Source organism: Anomalospiza imberbis, chromosome 3 (genome assembly GCF_031753505.1).
Source record: "Anomalospiza imberbis isolate Cuckoo-Finch-1a 21T00152 chromosome 3, ASM3175350v1, whole genome shotgun sequence".
Classification (NCBI taxonomy): domain Eukaryota; kingdom Metazoa; phylum Chordata; class Aves; order Passeriformes; family Viduidae; genus Anomalospiza; species Anomalospiza imberbis.
This window is the reverse complement of record NC_089683.1, coordinates 70,100,326-70,119,632: the sequence shown is the minus strand read 5'-3', so window position 1 is coordinate 70,119,632 and position 19,307 is coordinate 70,100,326.

Below are 19,307 nucleotides of genomic sequence, written 5' to 3'. Positions count from 1 at the left end.
TTTTTCCACTCTGAAGAGTCCCTGGCTATTTAACCATTCACTGTGTACCATTTGTTCAGCTTTCTTGCCCTTTGTAAAACTGTTTGTCATAACTTAGGGATCTCTTCTGCCCGAGTATAGGACTTCTCTTTTCAGGACTTCTCTCTCTGCACATAATGTTGGGATTTCTTTGACAGCATTGATTTTTTTTCCTGCCATTTTAACCCAATTACTCATAGCATTAAATAATTTTTTTTCTGGCTGATTTTCATTTTTGCTACCTCGAGGAATTTGCCATCTCTCACCTCAGACTATGCTTTTTTTTCCCAGATAACTTCTATGTCAAACCAAACAATTCCAGGGGCAGATTTCTGAGACTTCACTGTGGACTTCCATCTTCTTCCTCTGCCCTTAAAACTCCATCAAGCTGTGATTTTTTTTTTTTCTATAAAAGTTATATCAAATTTTCTTCATAATATCACATATATTTATACACCTGCTAATTACATTATCTATTATATTTTTTACCAATTTGTTCAATATTTCCGCAACCTTTTTTTTAAGGCTTGACCTCTTTAAATATGAGTTTCAATATAGTCAGTGTGACATTAGAAAGATGCAGCAGCAAAACTTTGTCTTTCGCAAAAATAGTCACTCTATATTGATTAATTTTGTTGATTTTTTAAAAAGAAAAATACATTATGCAGGTCAGCCACACAAACCTATTAATCACAAGACTATGAATAAATTATGAGGAAAACATTACAATTTTCTGGCAGACTGACTATGACTTTTACCAATGTATTAATGCTACATAAAAACAAACAAAGAAAGCTGTTTAAAATATTTCTGCATAAGGCTGATACTGCTTTTCTCCCTGTGATTTTTGATTGTCAATCTAATAGTTCTGTTTCCAGTCCAGCAATTAATTTCTTAGTGGCTTTCCTTTGTTGGAAAAGAAAAGGTAATTCAGCAAAGAGAAATGTTCAATATTTGCAAACACTTTTTTCCTGAGCATCGGGCATCTCCATCTTCAGAAGACATAACCCACCTCCATGCACAGAATGCTAAGCAGTATTCGGGGTGCTGGTAAAGCAGACACAGAGCAATCACAAGAGTGCTTTCAAATACTCTTCTGGTGCTGGGACAGATCATGGCTGCCTGTTCCCCCATGGAGGAGGTATAGGTGTGGTGTCAGGGAGAAGTGAGGGGCTGGTTCAGTACCTGTTCCCCAGCAGTCACAGTGTTTGTGGGTTCTCATGCCAGCACTGCAAACAGGATGTTTCCCTAGAGCTGCTTTAATGGGGACAGACTGCTCCTCCCAGCCCAGCAGCTCCAGATATTTAGAGATGTTTGGTTCCCTGTTGGTATGTATGCCAGCTTCATGTTATCCATGATTGTCAAACACGTGCTGCAAGCAAGCGGCCCAAGTGGGTAAAGCCTCTTTGGTGTCGAGGATGATGGCTGAAATGTAAATATGGAGAGGCCTGGCAGATCGTCTGTATCACACTTGTCCAATCCCATGATGGCAAGTGCCATGTGCTTATGATGGTGGCAGCAACCACAGGAGGGCTGCAGACACACCCTGTGCCCCATGCGGTGTGCCACACTGCCCAGAACGCTATCCTGGGCCTTGGAAAGCAAGTCTTATGGTGACATGGTGCTCCATAAAGAGCTGAATCAGACAATGGAACTCATTTCCTAGACAACCTTAGAGACACTTGGGCCAAAGAACCTGACATTAAGTGGTTGTATCACATTCCCTGTTGTGCACCAGTCTCTGGAAAGATCCAACGATGTAATGGACTGTTAAAGACTACACTGACAGCAATGGGTGGTGGGATGTTCAAACACTGGGGTACACATTCAGCAAAAGCCACCTTGCTAGTCAGCACCAGAGGGCCAACTGGGATGGCCCTGCCCAATCAAAACTTTTACCTACTGTACAAGCAGATAAAGTTCCTGTAGTACATGTTAAAGACATGCTGGGGAAAACCTGGAGTAGTCCTGCCTCAGGCAAAGGCAAACCCGTCCATGGGACCGCTTTTGCTAAAAAACCTGGATGCACTTGGTGGGTGATGTGGCAGGATGCAGAAGTCTAGTGTGCCCCAAATGGATTTGACTTTGGGTGAAAAGAAACAATTAATTACACCGTGTTATAACTCCCCAGTAGTAATATTAGCACTTCTGTGGTGGTTACGTGTGCATCACCTCACTGAGCATCTCATGGCATCAGTCTTAGCCACAAGCATTCTAGGGATCTGAGCCTGACTTCCCTCTGATTGCCACGTTCACACCAATGAAGAATGAACTTTGATAGAACAAGTGCAGCAGTGCTGGAATGATAACCAACTCAAATGTGCACCATACAACAATACAACACCTCACACCATCTTTCCTGCTTGAAGAACTGTTATCAAAGATGAAGGCCAAAGTCGTGGCAAAATAGAAGTCAATAAACTTTTTTTTTTCATGTGTGTGTGTGTGTGTGTGTGGACATTTTATGAATATTTGATAGAGGCATTCTATAGACTAAGCCAATGATGTTTGTATGTATACCTACCACAACAGATGAATAGGGAAGGTGATGGGATATTGGGCAGTGGGAAACTTGGCATGATTTAATGGTACGGAAAAAGGGGGGGATGTTGTCCTGGTTTCAGTTAAGGTAGAGTTAATTTCTTCTCAGTAGCTATTACAGTGCTGTGTTTTGGACTTTTAATGAGAATGTTGTTGATAACACACTGATGTTTTGGTTTTTTCTAAGTGGTTTATCCCTAGTCAAGGACTTTTTTTCCCCTTCTGTCTTGCTCTGCCAGTGAGAAGGTAAGCAAAAGAAACTGGGAGGGAGCACAGTTGGGACAGGTGATCCAAGCTGACCAGAGGGATATTCCACACCATAGAATGTCATGTGCAGTATATAAACTGGGGGAGTTACCTGGAAGGACAGTTGATCCGGGTTCAGGAAGGGGGGGTCTGGCATCGGTCAGCAGATGGTAAGCAATTACATTGTGCATCACTTTGTTTTTTTCCATTATTTATTATTATTATTACTACTATTATTACTTTTATTATTATTATTGTATTTTAATTTCTTTTCAATTATTAACATGTTCTTATCTCAATAGAAAAGTTTTATTTGCATTCTCCCCATTCCTTTGGGTGTTAAGAGAGAGGCTGTGTGTTGTTTCATCTCCAGCTGGACTTAAAACCAAGACACAGCTTCAGCTCTGGCACAGTGGGGGTATCTGACAAGAAGAATGATGATGCTGGCGAGCAAAAGGGTGCAAGAGAGCCAGCATGGATGGTATGCAGGGTTTGCATTGCCTGTTTTGGAATAAACCCAGCACATGAAGTAGCCTCTGTAACAACACTCAGCCATTGTTCTTCTTGTCTGTCTCCAGATTAGCATTTTTGGGCAGGCACTAGCTCTGAAGACACAGCAGGGCACCAAACATGCTCTATTTCAGACACAGTCACTTTCTCACAAGGAACAGGAGACTGCAAGGTCCTCAGCAAGAACCTCTCTTACAGTGCTCTGTCAGTTCACCTCCACACTCCTCTTACTATGTTTTCAGTTCTTCTTCCAAGTGTGTTAAGAATTGCCTCAAGCCAGGGATTTACTACTACAATATAGCGATCAGAAAGAGACAATACTATTGATTAAAGTCGAGGGAGTGAGGCAGTTTTGCAGTTTGATGCAACTCATTGGAGCTCTGTAGTTATTTAGTTGCATTGAATAATTCAGTGGGTAGGCTGTCTGAAGCGCAGCAGGCTCTTTGTTTCCTGTGAAGGGAAGGGTGACGCATGCTTGTAGGACTTCAGACATCTCTCCAGCAATCGGCACAGACTTTTTCAGAGTCACATACATTCAGAGACTATCTCCCAGCACCCATCCAGGCCCTCTGCCAAATCTTCTCGTTTTCACACTATAAGGCAGAATCCTGTTCACAGTTTTGTAGGCATTACTCTACTGCTGTCAGCAGAGTCATTCCGGAGTCACACAGGTGCAAATGGGTTTGATACAATCTTTAGTCTTTCCCTGACCCAGCACACACTATCCTAAACTTTGTGCCCTACTTGATCAGTGTTTCTCCCCTGCCTGCTTACCTAGCATACAATCTGATGCACAGATGCCAAACCACAAATATCAGTCCCCGGGCAAACACCAAAACATGTGTGAATCAGGTGCTAATCCTCCCTGAGTCCTCACACCAGACCTCACCAGAGACTTCCCTGCTAACCTGCACCCAAGGCAAATATCCCATCCACCTCCACTCAGGTTGATTTTCCTGCACACCCTCACACACCACTACCACCACTCCATAGCAAGAATGACGCTCCTTGGGGAGCTTTCTGCCTCTCAAACATCTTCCCCGTTTCCTTGCAGTTTCCCTTTCCCTTTGAAATTAGACATCACCATAAGGAATAAAACTGTTTGAAAACCTGTAGAGCATACCTGGTTTCCCCAGAGAGTTGCTACTAAAAAGCAAAGGGATAGCAACACAGAATTACATGGGCATCCACTTCCTGGGCGCTCCTCTGTTAGCATTTGACATGGACCCAGCCAGAGAGAGATTGCTACATCTACACAAACTGCTGCAGTGGAACCGTGGATTTTCTGTCAGACTGCTGGATGAAATCACAGCTTCCTTGCTGGTATGCTCTGGCTCCTTTTCAGCTTCACACAAGCAGCCTGTCCTGCAGAGGCTTGGAATTCAAAAGTCGCTTTGTTTTGTTTTCCTTTGAGTTGGTTCTGCTGCTGTGTGTGCAGTGCTGCTGGAGGAAAAAAAAAAAACAAAACACCAAACATTTAGGGAAGGAAGGAAAGTAAAAGGATTCCTGCAGGCTTTTACTGTCAGTGGTGCAGGAGGATGAGTAAACAGTGCAGACAGCTAAAAAGACTGTGCTAAGTGGTGCAAGAGTCTAAAAGCTTTCCAGTGTGCCATCCTATTGTGTTTGCTTGAGTATTATATATAGGCATATAAAGAGGGAACAGTGTGGCCTTAAGGCCACATTCATGAACTGAGATGGCAGAGTGAAAAACTCAAAACTCTGTCCTGTTCTGCCAAAAAGACTCTCAATAAGCAATCTGAGCTGATATGCAAAAATTGTTTCTGATCTCCAACTGATGTCATTTCTCCAAGCAAAACTATAACAAAAAAATGACAAAAAAAGGAAGAGGGTGCTCAAACCACCCAACTCAAAGTCTACATACACCTTTCAGAGTCTACAGTTTTATATGTCTCCTTTTGAATTTCCAACGCAAGGACAGCAAGGCCAGGATCCCCTTATTCTAGTCACACTAAAGAAATTGTATTTGTTCTAAAACACCAAATTACTTGATGAATGTGTATGGTCCCAACTGAATAGACATCGACTCTCTTAGGGCTAATACTGGTGAACAGGTTTCAGCAAAATGTGAAGAGATCTAGAGCCACAAACCCTTTAAGACAGTGATCTGCCTTAGCACTATGAGTGTGCTAAGGTTTCAAAAACACTAAAGTCACTAAATCTTGATGCACCTCCCTGAAACTGTCAGTGTAATATTTGTGGGTTTTATGAAGAATTGATGGTTGAGACTGCTTCTTTGAGCTTTCCTGACACATATGACCATGCTGATCTACCTATTAGTCTTAATTCACTAATTACCTTTATGGCTTCTGTCAGTATAATATGGACTTGGGATTTACCTCAAGTATTTGCTGGGCATATTAGTTTTTTACTTTCTGCATAGTCACAGCTACATCTCAGGGCACAGTTTCACTAAGCCCAGGTGCTAGAACAGGAATGCTCATGCTTGTCTGATCTTGCAGTCAGCTGGATCAGCCCACTGACCCAGCTGAAGAACAATCTGCTATTTTTCTAGGGCAAGTTTTCCATTGGATCAGCTTGTTGATCTCTTTGATGGCACAGTCACGGGTACTTTGCCAACACAAGGCAGGAGGGGACTTGCACCTGCAAGATGAAGGACGGTGCCATCTCTTTTGATTTCAGTCTGTATGAACACCTCTTAAGCCTCACCATGAAATGAGGCCTTCAAAGTTCACCACAAACTCAAACAGTAGAGATCCTGGCTAAGTGCAGTTCTGTCATGCTCGAGTCTGTATTTATAGCCACCTAAACTTCAGAGGATTTACTACAAAATTATAGTTGTCTGAGGGGTAACTCAGGAAATCTCTGTACAAGGAGCAGCTGGTATGAAGGAAGAAGACACAGATCACTGCCAGTGCAATGTTGTTGAAAACATGTAATCACTATTTATTTTGACTTCTCAGCTTTGCTAAGCTTTTGGAAACTTTCCAGATGTAAAAGTGCTCTTTGATTTCTTCCTTTCTTTTCCTATACCAAGAGGAAGCTGCTTCTGAATTTCAAGGAGACAAAATGCAGCACAGGATGCTGTGAAATACTACAACAAAATTTTCTGTCTGACACAGAGACCTAAAGCAATTCCTGCATTGGTGCTGTAGTACCTTTGGGTGACCAGGAAATCTGTTTGCACATCTGTCTGGACGTTTCTAAATATTTTGATGGCATTTAGAGTTTTGCTTGGAAATCAGACATCTGCAGTAGGTAAATGGATCTTGATCTTTGTCTTACCTAACTTCTCCCTACAATAAATTAGGCATGCAGTTGAAATAAAAATTCTCATATTGTAAGTGGAGAGAGAGAGTAACCTCCAGAAGGCAACCTCAGTCCATCCAGCAGATATGCATATGTGGGGTGAACTGAATCCTGAAAATGCCCCTCTCCCCTCCTCACCTCAGAAGGTAAAAGAAGAAAAAGCCTTAAACTGAAGAAGGAAAAGAACTCCTCTGAGCTCACTAAAGGGTGGATCTGAACCAAAGAAAACTCAGATTCATGAGGATGAAGTGGGCTGTGAGGGTAATCTAGAGCTGTGTGTATCAGGTGCTGTCTAAACAAGGCTCAGGTCTGTCAGAAACTTGTGCAAGCCTGTTTTATTCTAACTTCTTGAGCCATCATTAACCTGTGGAACTTAGGCTGCTGGGAGGTGCCAGGGCCAACGCAGTTGTGTGGGGGTGGGGAGAAGGGTCTCTTTTCTTGGGTGGGTAACTGTTGTGGGCAGAGGAGGCACACTCTGAGCAGGAGTGCAGAGGTCCAAAGCCAGGGTAGAGTTTAAATCCTGCTCACCCTGAGTGGGTGCCCACCACACTGGAAGACAAGCACAAGCACTTGATGAAAGTCCAGAAGTCTGCAGCATATGCTCTTCTGGCTGAAAGTGAGAGCATCAGGCTTGCAAGTCTTTATGCATCTTGTGCAAAGTCAATTTGTCACTTGCTGGCTCCAGGCCAGGTAGGACATAAATCTGACCGTGAGTACAATTTTAAACAGACATTTCTGCTCAGCCAAGGAGGCAAGTGCGTGTAATTTGGGAGCAGAAAAGCCTCGGTGCTGCATGCATTCAGTGCTGAAGCAGTACCATTTCCAGGGCCCGCGTGTGTCACCGCTGACGGCAGCGGAGCCTGAGTGATGGAAATGGCTTCCTCCAGGCACAGCAGGTTTGTTGCTATGCTATTTCTGAGCCCTCTGCTTACTTCTGTTACTGGAAAAGGCTTACGTTTGTTTCTAAATCAGTGTCTATTGATTAGCACTTGGCAACTGGCTGCACAGCTTAATATAATGATCATATTTGTTATTCCTGATGCACAGAAGATTGTTCTTTCTTTTTTTAGTTGCAGGGTGTTCTTGTTAGCTCAGCTTAGCACTGTGCATACTTCACAGTCCAGGGTATTTGGGATTTTCTTTTGAAGCATTTTATACTGGCAATGAAGAGAAAACAAAGTACATACTATTCATTTTGAATGAAGTTGTGACTATATATCAAAACATTATTGAAGTGTAAAATACCACATAACACATCAGTTTTTACTGCACTAGATATTTGGTTGGCTCTCTCTATTGCAGAAAATGCTTGGTTTTCCCGCAAGTATATTAATTACACTCACAAATGGTACTGTTTCTACATGTATGTTTTGGCTGAAAAATAAAATTAATCAGAGGAGTCTGTTAAGATTTGCCTTTAAAAGATACTCATTGCAAATACCACATTACAAAATTGCCATTACCTGATCAGCTACTAGATCTTCTTTGTACTGGTTTCTTGACTGGAGCATTTGTGATTATATCTCTAAATAACTTTTACTTAGCTCATGCATTCCAGCTCCTTTCCTGAGGAAACTGAGGAAAACCTGGTATCAGATGTCAGTTATTGGTTACAGTAATTTGTTCAAGGATTTTCTTCAGCAATTTCTACTAACTTTCATCCTGATAAGAGAGTTAATAAAAACCACAAGTAATATTACAGGTGGTTACACAGGTGTTCAAAAGCAATTCTCACCAATGTTTGCTGTAGATGTTCAGTCAGATACTCAGAAAGACAGCAACAATAGCTCCAGTGTAGTTCAGTGGAAAAAGATTATTTGGACCATTACTGTATGCAGTGTGTCGCCTCATGTGATATTCATGCCCCAGCCCTACCCACAATAACTCTCTAACATGTGCTTTACCACAGATCGGGTTAGGTTATGGCTCTTCAGGTCTTGTTCGGGAAGAGGATCAGACTAAGTTCCTGTTGAGGTCTCTTGGGGACTTCATCTATCAGCATTTCCAGGAGTGCTGCTGTACCGTTCACCTCTGCTTCCAAACACTGCAGCAATGCCCACTGCAGGTCTCCCAGCCACCAGCCACTGTCTGGGTGACACTGCCTAGAATAAAATAGAAGTTTCCAGGTGGCCACTACCGTGACCCTTTTCAAACTGGCAGAGCTGAGGTGCAGTGGTGCCAAATTCCTGATGAAGACTCAGACTCGTCTCCCCATTCAGCAGTTCTACAGTTGCTAGTCTTCTTTGAGACCCAAGAACACCTGGTTTTGGTCAGAGTCTGTATCTAAAAGAGGTCACAAAGAATTGTTTCAGGCGCAGCATGGAGCCATTGCAGCAGGCTGCTGCTAGAAGGTGTCTGATGACAACATCTTGAATTTTAGGAGTGGTCTTTGAGGCTTTGGCTCTTGCTACACAGTCCTGTCAAGTCCTGAAATCAACTCACTCATCTCTCAGCTATCCATGACCAGTAGAAAATGAGAGCTGATCATCACCTTCATCTGTCATCAAAAAAAAAAAACAACTTTAAACTGGTGTTGGCAGTAGGGGACTGAGTGGAGTAGGCCAACAGACTACATATGCCATCCTCTCCCACTGTAGGGCCCCTGTTTGAAAACTTAGAAAAAACTACTGCTTCAGGGGCTTGGGACTGGTGTCCAAGTCACCATGACTATAGACAGAACTCATATGGACACCATGGAGACAGAAGAAGGATCCTTGCATCTGGAATAATGTCTCTACGGTGCACAAGTGAGATCAGTTTTTCTTACACTGGTGATGCCTTACCAGGTCAGCTCTTGATTACATATTTTTCACAAGATGATGCTGGAGACCAGAAGCTCTCCCCTGTGGCATGCACTCTACATACCAGCTGCTTTAACACATCCTACTTGTACTGATCATGCTCAGGAAATCCGGCTCTAATATTTTGGATGTCACCAGAAGTGTCACCTCGGTAGCACTAATGCTGCCCCAGCCAGCCATAGCAATGCTAGGCCCTTTAAGAAAGCTATATGTCTGTTCCTTTTAACACAAAATCTCTAAGAGATGAATGAGAAAGATTAAAAAAATTAGAAGATAATACTAATGTAGACAGCTGATGCTCTTTAGCAGCAACATACAACAATTTTTAGTCATCTTTCAAAGGATTCTAATCTTTATCTTGGCAGGATGGTAAACAAAACCACAATCACAGGATATAGAAATGACTCATCCCAGGGGGTTCTGCTTCTTCAGCTCCTGTGCAATATTCCAACTAAAACACAAAAATGCAGAATGTAATTTAAGAGTCAAGAAAGGCTGGGAATGGTACCTCTGGTTCTGTGCTCCAGTGCTTTCACCACAGCCTCCCTCCTGACCCTATGTACAGTGTAAAAGCTCCTACATTCTGCTTGCACAGCTGTAAGAGAAATACAGTGCAACTCAGTCACAGATGGAGGCTGTCATTGCAATAAAATGGCCAGAATCAAACCATGTTGATGATCATGCCTACATTCAGGGAGATAGCCATTTTAAAAGAAGAAACTTTTAAAAGTTTTAAAAGTTTTAAAAGCCATTTTAAAAGAAGAACTAAGAAAGTTCCCTTCCTTAACTTCTCTGTGACCTAAAACAATAACAAACAGCAACATATATCCTTAATCTTAATATTTAAACATTTTCCAACAAAAGAGAGACATTTTTGTCTCATTTTGGACTGATTTTGTTGTTGCCTTTTATTACATAAACAGAAGAAAGGACAGTCTTGTGATTATAATCAAAGGCTACAAGTCAGGAGATCAACATTAAGCTTTCAAAATTTTTCTCATTATTTTTGGTCTCTGTTTGCCCTATGAAAGAGTGAGTGACATGCTTTTTTAGCTTATAGGATTGTAAGAACTTTTTAGCTTATAGGATTGTAAAGTCTAGTGCTTAGATCAAATTGGTTAACTAGGGCTAGTTACATTTCCAGCAGAAAAATCTGACTAAAAGAATACTCTGCATGTGTCTAAATCAGTGTGGCTGCTTGTCTTAAGAGCAAGCTTGGAGTAAGCATTGAGTACTGTAGTGATTGACTCACGGCTCACCTACGAGTTGTTTTCAGGTCATGGCCACACAAACACAAAAAACCCAGTTGCCAAATACATCACAGACTGAGATTTTCTGTAGCAATGTGACACAGAAACATCATGAAGTGTTACTCATGCAATCTTGTCCATCTATCTGTTACATTTACAGTGCAGTACCGCCTGAAGTTTGGCATTGGTTCAGGGTCCCATTGGGCCAGGTGGGGTACCAATAATACAAACCTGCTTTCTTAAAGCAGGTTTTGGAGCCAGAGAAGATCTTACTGCAGAATTATGTGCTTCGTCTGACAGTGTGGGAATTGTAGAATCATAGAACAGATTGGGTTGGAATGGACCTTAAAGATATCTTATTCCCTGCCCACTACCATGGGCTTTCACTTTACGAGGAGAAGCTTACTGGGAGAGAAACAAATACAGCAAGATAAAGCAGAAAAGGCTGCTGCTTATAAACAGCACTGCTGGTCAGAAAGTAGATAGCCCTAAGAATGAATTCTGGCTGCCTCAAGCTGTTGGAAACTTCTGAGAGGGCAGGCTGTGGCAGGAAATAAAAAAGCACATTGAATAAATCACTTGATGCTCTGATTAAGAGGCATGGGACTGTGTATCATGTGATAGTTAAAGCCATAAGCTCCAGCCTTTAAGATATTATTTGGTACACGAGCAGTCTGAATGGGCAGATGGCATTCATGAGCAGGATTACTATTTCTAGCAAAACAGGTCAAACCAAGTCACTTAGAAATGGAATTAAAATGTAGATTGTTATCTCTCAATATCTTCACAAAGGTGTGTGACTTTTAAAAGAGAGCTAATGAATTGGGTTCATTATAATTGCCTCATTTTCATCAACAAAAACATTCTGTGTAGTAGAGAAAAGTTTTGCCTTTGTTTCCTTTCTCTCAGCTAGCTACACACTGATTTTCCAGCATGAAATTTGCCTCCAAATAGGAATGGATCATCTGACTACTACTGACCAAAAGTATTCATTTTCCTACACTACAGAATAAGGCCACAGGCTGAGTGCCATCATGTCATGAGTGGGAGTAAATGCTGCACACAAAGTGTGGTTCATTGACAGTAATGTCTATCCTTAGAAATAGTAGCCAGACTCACTTCTCCATGGCCTTTCTGTTAGCAGGCACCTTCATGGGTTTCTGACTGCTCTGAGCCAGGGATTAAAGCAGGTTCCATAGGCAGCTCAGAGATGAAACTCTGCCTCACAAAGGCACAGAATCACAAAGATAGCCATGTGGCAGAAGTGCCCACATTACTTCCTGTGGCAACCTCTGATTGCTGGCTAGACTGAAGCAGAGGGTAGGAGGAGCTGCTTTTGCAAACAGAGGTTCCGGCCTTTCAAAATTCCTGTCCCCTCACAGTGAGGGAGGAGAAGTGACAGCAATTCCTGGGTAACTGCACGAGCCAGGCAGCTGCTTGCAGGGGTAGGATGGCAAGCTGGAGCAAGGTCCCTGCAAAGGACCTGCAGAAGGTGCTTTGTAAAGGGCCTTTGGGAAGGAGACATCCCTCTGCCTTTTCTACATGAGCATCAGCTCTCTGGGACCATTTCTCACAGACCCATTCCCAGCATTCTTCTTTGCCATAAGACCTCCCCAAGCCCCAACACATTAACAGAGTATTAGCAGGAAAACATTATCTATGCTGACTTAATGGACATGAAGCACATGGGAATTTCAAGTGCTCTGCTTTGTCTTCCTGAGCTTGAGTGGTGAGACCCTGCTCAGCTCCCTAAAATGTGGCCAGATGCCTCTTCAGCCCTGCGGCAGCCTCCAAATCTCCTCAGCTGATGTTGGGCTCCCAGGCAAGCCTGGGAAGTCTCACTGGAGCCCATGCCTTGCCCAGAAACCTGCAGACAATGAGCAGCAGCCCGCGCCAGCACGTGGTGCTGGGTGGTGAGAGGCAGCGGTGGCCCTGCAGCTCGCAGGCGCGGGGAAGGCGCTGCCAGCCCGTGTCTCCCAGTGCTGCTCTGGCAAGCTGGGCTGGCTGGGGCTGTTGGAGGAGGCAGGCAGCTCCCTCACTTCAGGCAGGGGAGGAGGCAGCAGGCAACAACCTCACAAGCCAGAGCAGAAAGAGGCCACCAGCCCGGGACAGCTCTGCTCGCTTGTGAGAAACAGGGTGTCTCTTCCCTGCTCCACCTATGCCACTTCAGCATCACCAGTCCTAGGAGTGTGAGGAAATGATACCTGAGGCTTCCACCAAGCCTCTTAAGGCATGGACAAGAAAATACAGAGTACCTTGCCTCCACCGGCTGTTGGAGCTGCAGTGGGATAAAGCCATGCAGCTGCAGAAGAGTGAGAGGATAAAAGAGAGAGGTGAAGACTTCAGGATGTTTGTCACAGAATTAATTACTCCTTGAAGACAATGCTCATCATTAGGAAGCTCCCATATGAGATGTGATTTCAGCTGGGCCTTCAGAGAGAGTAGGGGCCAAAATCACCTTGTTACATCCCCAGGACAGACGGCAGGGCTCTCTTCATACAGTGGCTGGGCCAGCTAAGCAACACCAAAAGGGCTCAGTTTGCATTGAGATGTTTGTGTAGTGGGCACTGCACAAACTCAGAGTAAGGCAGTCTTTGCTGCAAGGGGCTTGCACTGCAGGTCGGTCCACTAATAAAAAGTAGAAGAAAGGAGAAAACAGACCATCACAATTTTATCTGGGGTAGGAGAGGAAACCAAAGCTGAAGGATGTAAACCACGGACAAAGAGAAAGAACAGGCAGTGAAACTGGCTGGAAGTGAAGGAATTGGGAAAAAGGGATGGTAAAGAATTTGGCTTGATAGCCAATCTGTAGAGGAGGTAATCAGGGACACGGTACAGTCCAGCAGCAATGCCAACCAGCTTTGCCTCGCTGCTTTTGCTTTAAATGCACTCCCTGCATCAGCCAGCTCTGCCTGTGGGGTCAGAGATACGGGCTGGTATGTGCAGAGCAGATGTTGAGCTGTGTGATCCTGAAGAGAAAGACTGTGTTAGATCAAGAGCATACCAATGTCTGCACCAGAAGGTGCAAAAGCAAGCAACTATTTAGGCTGACTGCTTGCTACATAAAAGATGAAATCTTGGTCACAAAGTAGGGGTATAACGAATTTTGCAGTGACACTTTTATTTCAAGCCTCAGACTCTACAGCAACTAACCAAAATGCGCTTTGTGTTCCTTCTACCCGTGCCCACGTATGAATTTAATATGTATGATCAGAGCACTTGTGAGAAATGCCAAAATGAGGACTTTGGAAAGTAAAACTATATATTTATCCACAAGACAAACCCAGCATATGCAGGGCCTTTAATGTGCCTCATTCAGGTACAGGGGCCACAGAGATGAGGGCAGAGGGGCTGCAGCAGTTTGTCTCTCACAGGCACCTGCTCCTTCCTCTCTGGGTTCAGTCTTTCAGCAATGCTGGCAATTCCTGGCAGCTCTGGTGGTGTCTGTGCACTGGCCAGTGGCTGCCCTTTTTAAAGTCTCACCTAAAGGACAATTATTGAATCTATGTTTCTTGTGTTTTCCTATTTTATCTTTGGTTTTTTTTGTTTGTTTGTTTGTTTGTTTGTTTTGTTGTTGTTGTTGGGGTTTTTTTTGTTTTAATTTATTATTTTATTTTAGATTTTATTTTAATAGATTGGAAAGCAAGGTATGGAAAGCAAGAACTAGCAAAGGGAAATCAGTGACATTCCTTTCTGGGTCATGGAAACCAGAAAGGTTGCCAGTTTGTTGGCAAATATGCAAAGAACTGAATTGAAGCACATTCGTTTGATGTTGCAAACAGGATTTAAATGCTGCATTAGGCTTGTGACTTCTCTTTTGACTTCTACTATCCATAATTCATTATTTGTTGCATGTGACTCATTTGTTAAATCATATGCATTATTTCTGCTATGCAGTGAGCTTATCTAAAACTGGTCTGTTAAAAAAAGTCTCCCAGAAATATCAGCAAAATGAAACACCTTTTGCAAATGCTGGTAGAAAATAAAAGAAAAACAAAAGTAGGGTAAGTTGAGCAAGAATGGTTCTTGTATAGATAAAATATCTGAAAATATTTTATTTCCTTTTTCACTCACATCCTGTCAAGCTATGCCAATTCAGCCAGAGAGAGACTAGGCACAAGGGATGCAAAGGTTATGTCTGATACAGATAAACTTCTCTTTTATCTCTTTATGGTCTCAGTTTCTGAGCTGTAATTTGAACCGGAGATCAAGTCAATGTAACAAAGACACAAAACATTAGTCAGACTTCAGTAGGCACAGGTCCTGAGATTCAGTTTCCAAACTTTCCAGTTTGTTGCTAGCATCAGATGTCATAAGCTGTACCTCTATTCTTTTAAAAGGGTTCAGTGGTCTGAAGGGAACATAAGAATACCAGTGACGAATTACAGTGTGCAGGTAGTTAGGTTTTCTTGCTCTTTTTTGCTCCTTCCTCCATTTATCAGATTTTACTGTACATTCTAGCTTGTCTCTTCACAAGCACCTTTATTTGACAGTGCACAGCAGAGAAGCAGCATTTGACAGTTTGGCAGAGAAGCAGCATTTCACAGCCTTTCAGAAAGAGAGGGAGAGAGGGAAGGAGGAGGGGAAGAGAGAGAGAGGGGGAAAGAAAGTAGTTTGGGCTTTGCAAACCATATATTCACCACACAGGTGCAATTTCACATAGACTGAGTGTCATCACCACACCTTAACACTGGAGTGATCCAGGGAAGCCTTACCTTAGTGTAAGTATGCACCAGGCACCATTCAGCAAGATGGCCAACATGCAAATGAAAGATAAATAAATGACAAACTGCTACAGCTTCAGCTTGCAGAGTGTCAAGTAGCTCCTGGAAAGTGTTTAGACCTTTCCACTTCAGGTAGTTTCCATGGAGGCGGACAGATTTCAACATGGGCACAGTAGGTCTGTCACTTTGTAGAGATCAAGGGGAGTGAGGAGCTGCAGAGCCCCTGGGCTGTGGGAGCTTTACCCATGTGACAGCTACACACTCAGTAGACATGGATGTGGCAGCGACTCTTGCAGCCCATTGTTTTTCTGTGCCAGATAAATGGAGTTCCCAGGCACTCTAGAAGCATTCCTGAAAAAAATCCAAGGTCATCTCTGTCATGCTTAAGGATTGAATTCCCATTTTTTAAGTTTAGCTGTCCTGAGGAAAGCCCTCTTCTCCCCCATCTCCACAGTGCAAGCAGTGTGTGAGCTTAGAGACCACTTACGGTATAGATAACAGTGTCATGCCAAAACAGTTAAGTTTGTTGACATCTACTGTGACACACAAAAGGAGAAATTTCTACTTGTTACTCCTGCTTTTAATATCTGTACTACATTATACCAGATGGACAGGTTTCATTGAGAAGAGAGACATTTATTAAAGCTGGTGTATTTATCTTAGTAAATATTTACATCTCTGTGCTTCCATAGCAGCTATGTACATGACAGACTAAGTAAATTCAGTTTAAAAGCCCAAACAGAGCACAAGAGGCAGCAAAAATAATTCTCCAGGCCTCAGCAGAACCCACCCCCCCACCTTTAGTCACTCTGATATCCAGTAACTTTCTAACTTCATTATACAAACATATTACACAGATGTTGGTGCTTTTTTATTGCTTCTCTTCAAAAGGTTTAAGGGCTTAACCTTAGGTTAAGGGCTTAACCATGTCCTGCCTGCAGATCCCAAGGGATGTGCAAAGCCTCCAGTGTCTGGGCTTGCCATTTTCTTGTGTAGGATCCACCATGGGATCTGGACTCCTATACAAGAGCAGTGGGCTCTGGGGTCAGCCTGTGACTAGGACACTCCTCTCCCCTGCACTGCTGCAGGCTGTGACACTGACTGTGTCCAACACTTCAGGTTGAGAAGCTTGGGAGTTCACTAAATGGAGTTGTAGAGAAAGGAGAAACCAGTCACTAAGTATGACGGGTGCTGAGAGAAAGAGAGAGAGATTTAACAGTGCCCAGTGGAGATGCCTGGCTAAACTAATACAAACCTAATAAACAGAAGAGCTGCTAAATATCAAAAGGAGTTAAGCAATGAAAAGTGGCAGAAAGCCAAGCAGCAATACTGAGCCTCTTAATGCAAAGAGAAAGTACTCAGCAAACACACAGTTTGTAATACAAAATGAAGGGACAGATCAAATTTTAAAAAGACTTGCATTGTATTAATAATCTTCTGTGCATTTTTTCTGACTGAAGAGATTTATGTACATCCAGTGCATGAAGGATGATCACAGAAGTGATGTTGTCTTAAATGTATTCTTTGAAGCCAAGTGTTTCTCCCTTGGAAATAAAAAACAGCCTCTAAAAGTATTTAAAAATGCAAAGGGGAACTACTTTCCATAAGTCTGAACTCCATGGCTACAGTATGAGGAGAATATGCAGATATTTTCAGGAAAAAGAGAAGGTGCCACAGAGGAGAAACGTTATCCATGCACACATGCACTTGCATCTCTAGCTCCTGAACTCCAGGATGCTGGGCCCAAGTCACTGGTCACCATGGCTACAGACAGATGTGAAAGCTCCCTTTGAACAGCCCATCAGCTGCTGTTGTTAGTGAGGCCCCCAGAGAGGCAGTGAAAGTGGGAGAAAGTGGCAGCCTTTTCCCAGCCTGCAGAGGAGGATGCCCAAACCATGCCCTGCTGATGAGCAGAAGCTGTGATGTAACACACAGGCTGAGGCAGGGCTAGCACAAATGCGGCACAAGGAGTGGGATTGTCCCTGAGAAGTTGATCTCATGCAAAGGCAGGGAACAAAGGAGGAGTTAATATGCAGCCACTGGCACTTCAGGCAGCATCCATAAGCAAAGAAGCCATTTTCTTCAGAGGTGGGGCTGAAACGGAGGGGATGACTGAGCGCCATAGGGCCACGTCCCAGTGCAAACCAGTTCTCTTTTTTGCCTGTACTCCACATCATTTAATGTTTGCATAACAATCAGCACAGCAACATACAGAAACCTGGATGTTCCTGTGTCAAAGACTCTTTGGCACAAGTTATTGCTCTGACCCCAAGTGTGGGCAGGCAAAAATGAAATGAAATCCACCACAACTGGAGTGAATTTTACCCCTGTATAATGCTGGTTTTTGGAAGGAATCATTCCAAGTGATAATCTCCTGATTGTATTATTTGTCCTGTGAGTCGGGAAGCTTGCACTCCACTCATGACACTGCCTATTTTTCCCTGGGATATGTCTGTGTATTCGTGTGGATATCATACTTCATTTTGCAAATTGCTCTAGCTACACTTTTGGGTAAATATATCATTAACAGTTTTCCCAGTCTTGTTACTGACTTGGCTAACCATTAACAAAATCATCCTGTTTACAAAGTCCATAAAAAGCCATGGTCTTCAAAGATGCAGGTGATGAGTTAAAGACTGCTGAAATGTTGTTTCATTTGCACATGTGAACTAGAAATACTTAACTTGTTGCTTTATGCAAGATTTTCAGACTCCTGGGACAACTCTTTTTGTACCCCTACATAAACCCTCAGTAGGTAAAAAGGGCTTTGGGTATCATTTTTATGAACTGTATTTGTGCTTCTCCAGCTTCCTGTGTACTGCTGGACAGGGAAGAGGTCAGAAAACAGCTGATCACTAGCTTTCACTGTAGAAAGCAAATTGTAGGCAAACAACACCCAGGGCAGGCAGGCTGGTATGAAGTGATCTGTAAAGAGATGACTGGGCTGTTTTCCTAAGGGGAAAACCACCACAGTGGAGATAACAGAAGGTCCAATAACTAAGGAGTGATTTCAGTAATTCAAATTTTAAAGGATCCTACCATGGTAAGCAAAGATGTATAAGAAGAGACATCTAGAGGGAGAAAAAGCAGTGATATTTTCTGGGAAAAGCGAAGTCTGTTGCATGGGTACTCCTGCACCTGTAGACATAATCTGAATTTTGACTCAGCCCTGTAATCAAAGGGCACTGCCAACTATGTCCAGTGAATTAACAAATGTTGGCTTGTTTGGAAGGAAGTTAAATTTGTACAAAGTTAATCAAAGTCCACACCAAACAACTCAGCTAATAGGTTGGCAGAGCTTACCTGCTGAAGTCACAGAGGCATTACTCCAACATTTGCAATGAAAACAGCTGGAATATCACTTTGAAAACAGAGGAAAGTCTCATTCTCTTTCTGATCCATGTCTCTGGCCCCTGAATATAGGTCAGAAGCTTGTGTACCTTTGTTACTGCATATACTCAGCACATTGCAATGCCAACAGCATTTAAAGAAAATGTAACCTCAGAGTCAGGGACAAATAAGGACCAAATTTTTATCTTAAAAATCCAATAAAACCTAAAGTTGTGAGGACAACACTTACTTGTGGTAAGTGGGTAGAAATCATCAAATAGTTTTACCTCAGGTAAATAAGCTAAGTCTCTGCCCAGCAATATAGACAAGTGCATGTAAGAAAACCTTTGTCTGGTGCCTGCAAGGAAAAGGAACAATTAAGCTGAACTTTGGATGCAGGTACTTGGTTGTTGGGACAAAATGCCAGGATTCAGAATTATTTATCTTCTCTTCTGTCTTGTTCACTAGCACCCAGTACTTTTCATGCTCTAGGGCTGTTGTCTCAGCCATGTCAATTTGGATTGGTTCACCCCTGGTTTCATAATGTTTAATTGTCTTTCATAAAAGCACAGCTCTTGCATTTATGTGGTCAGTGAAGA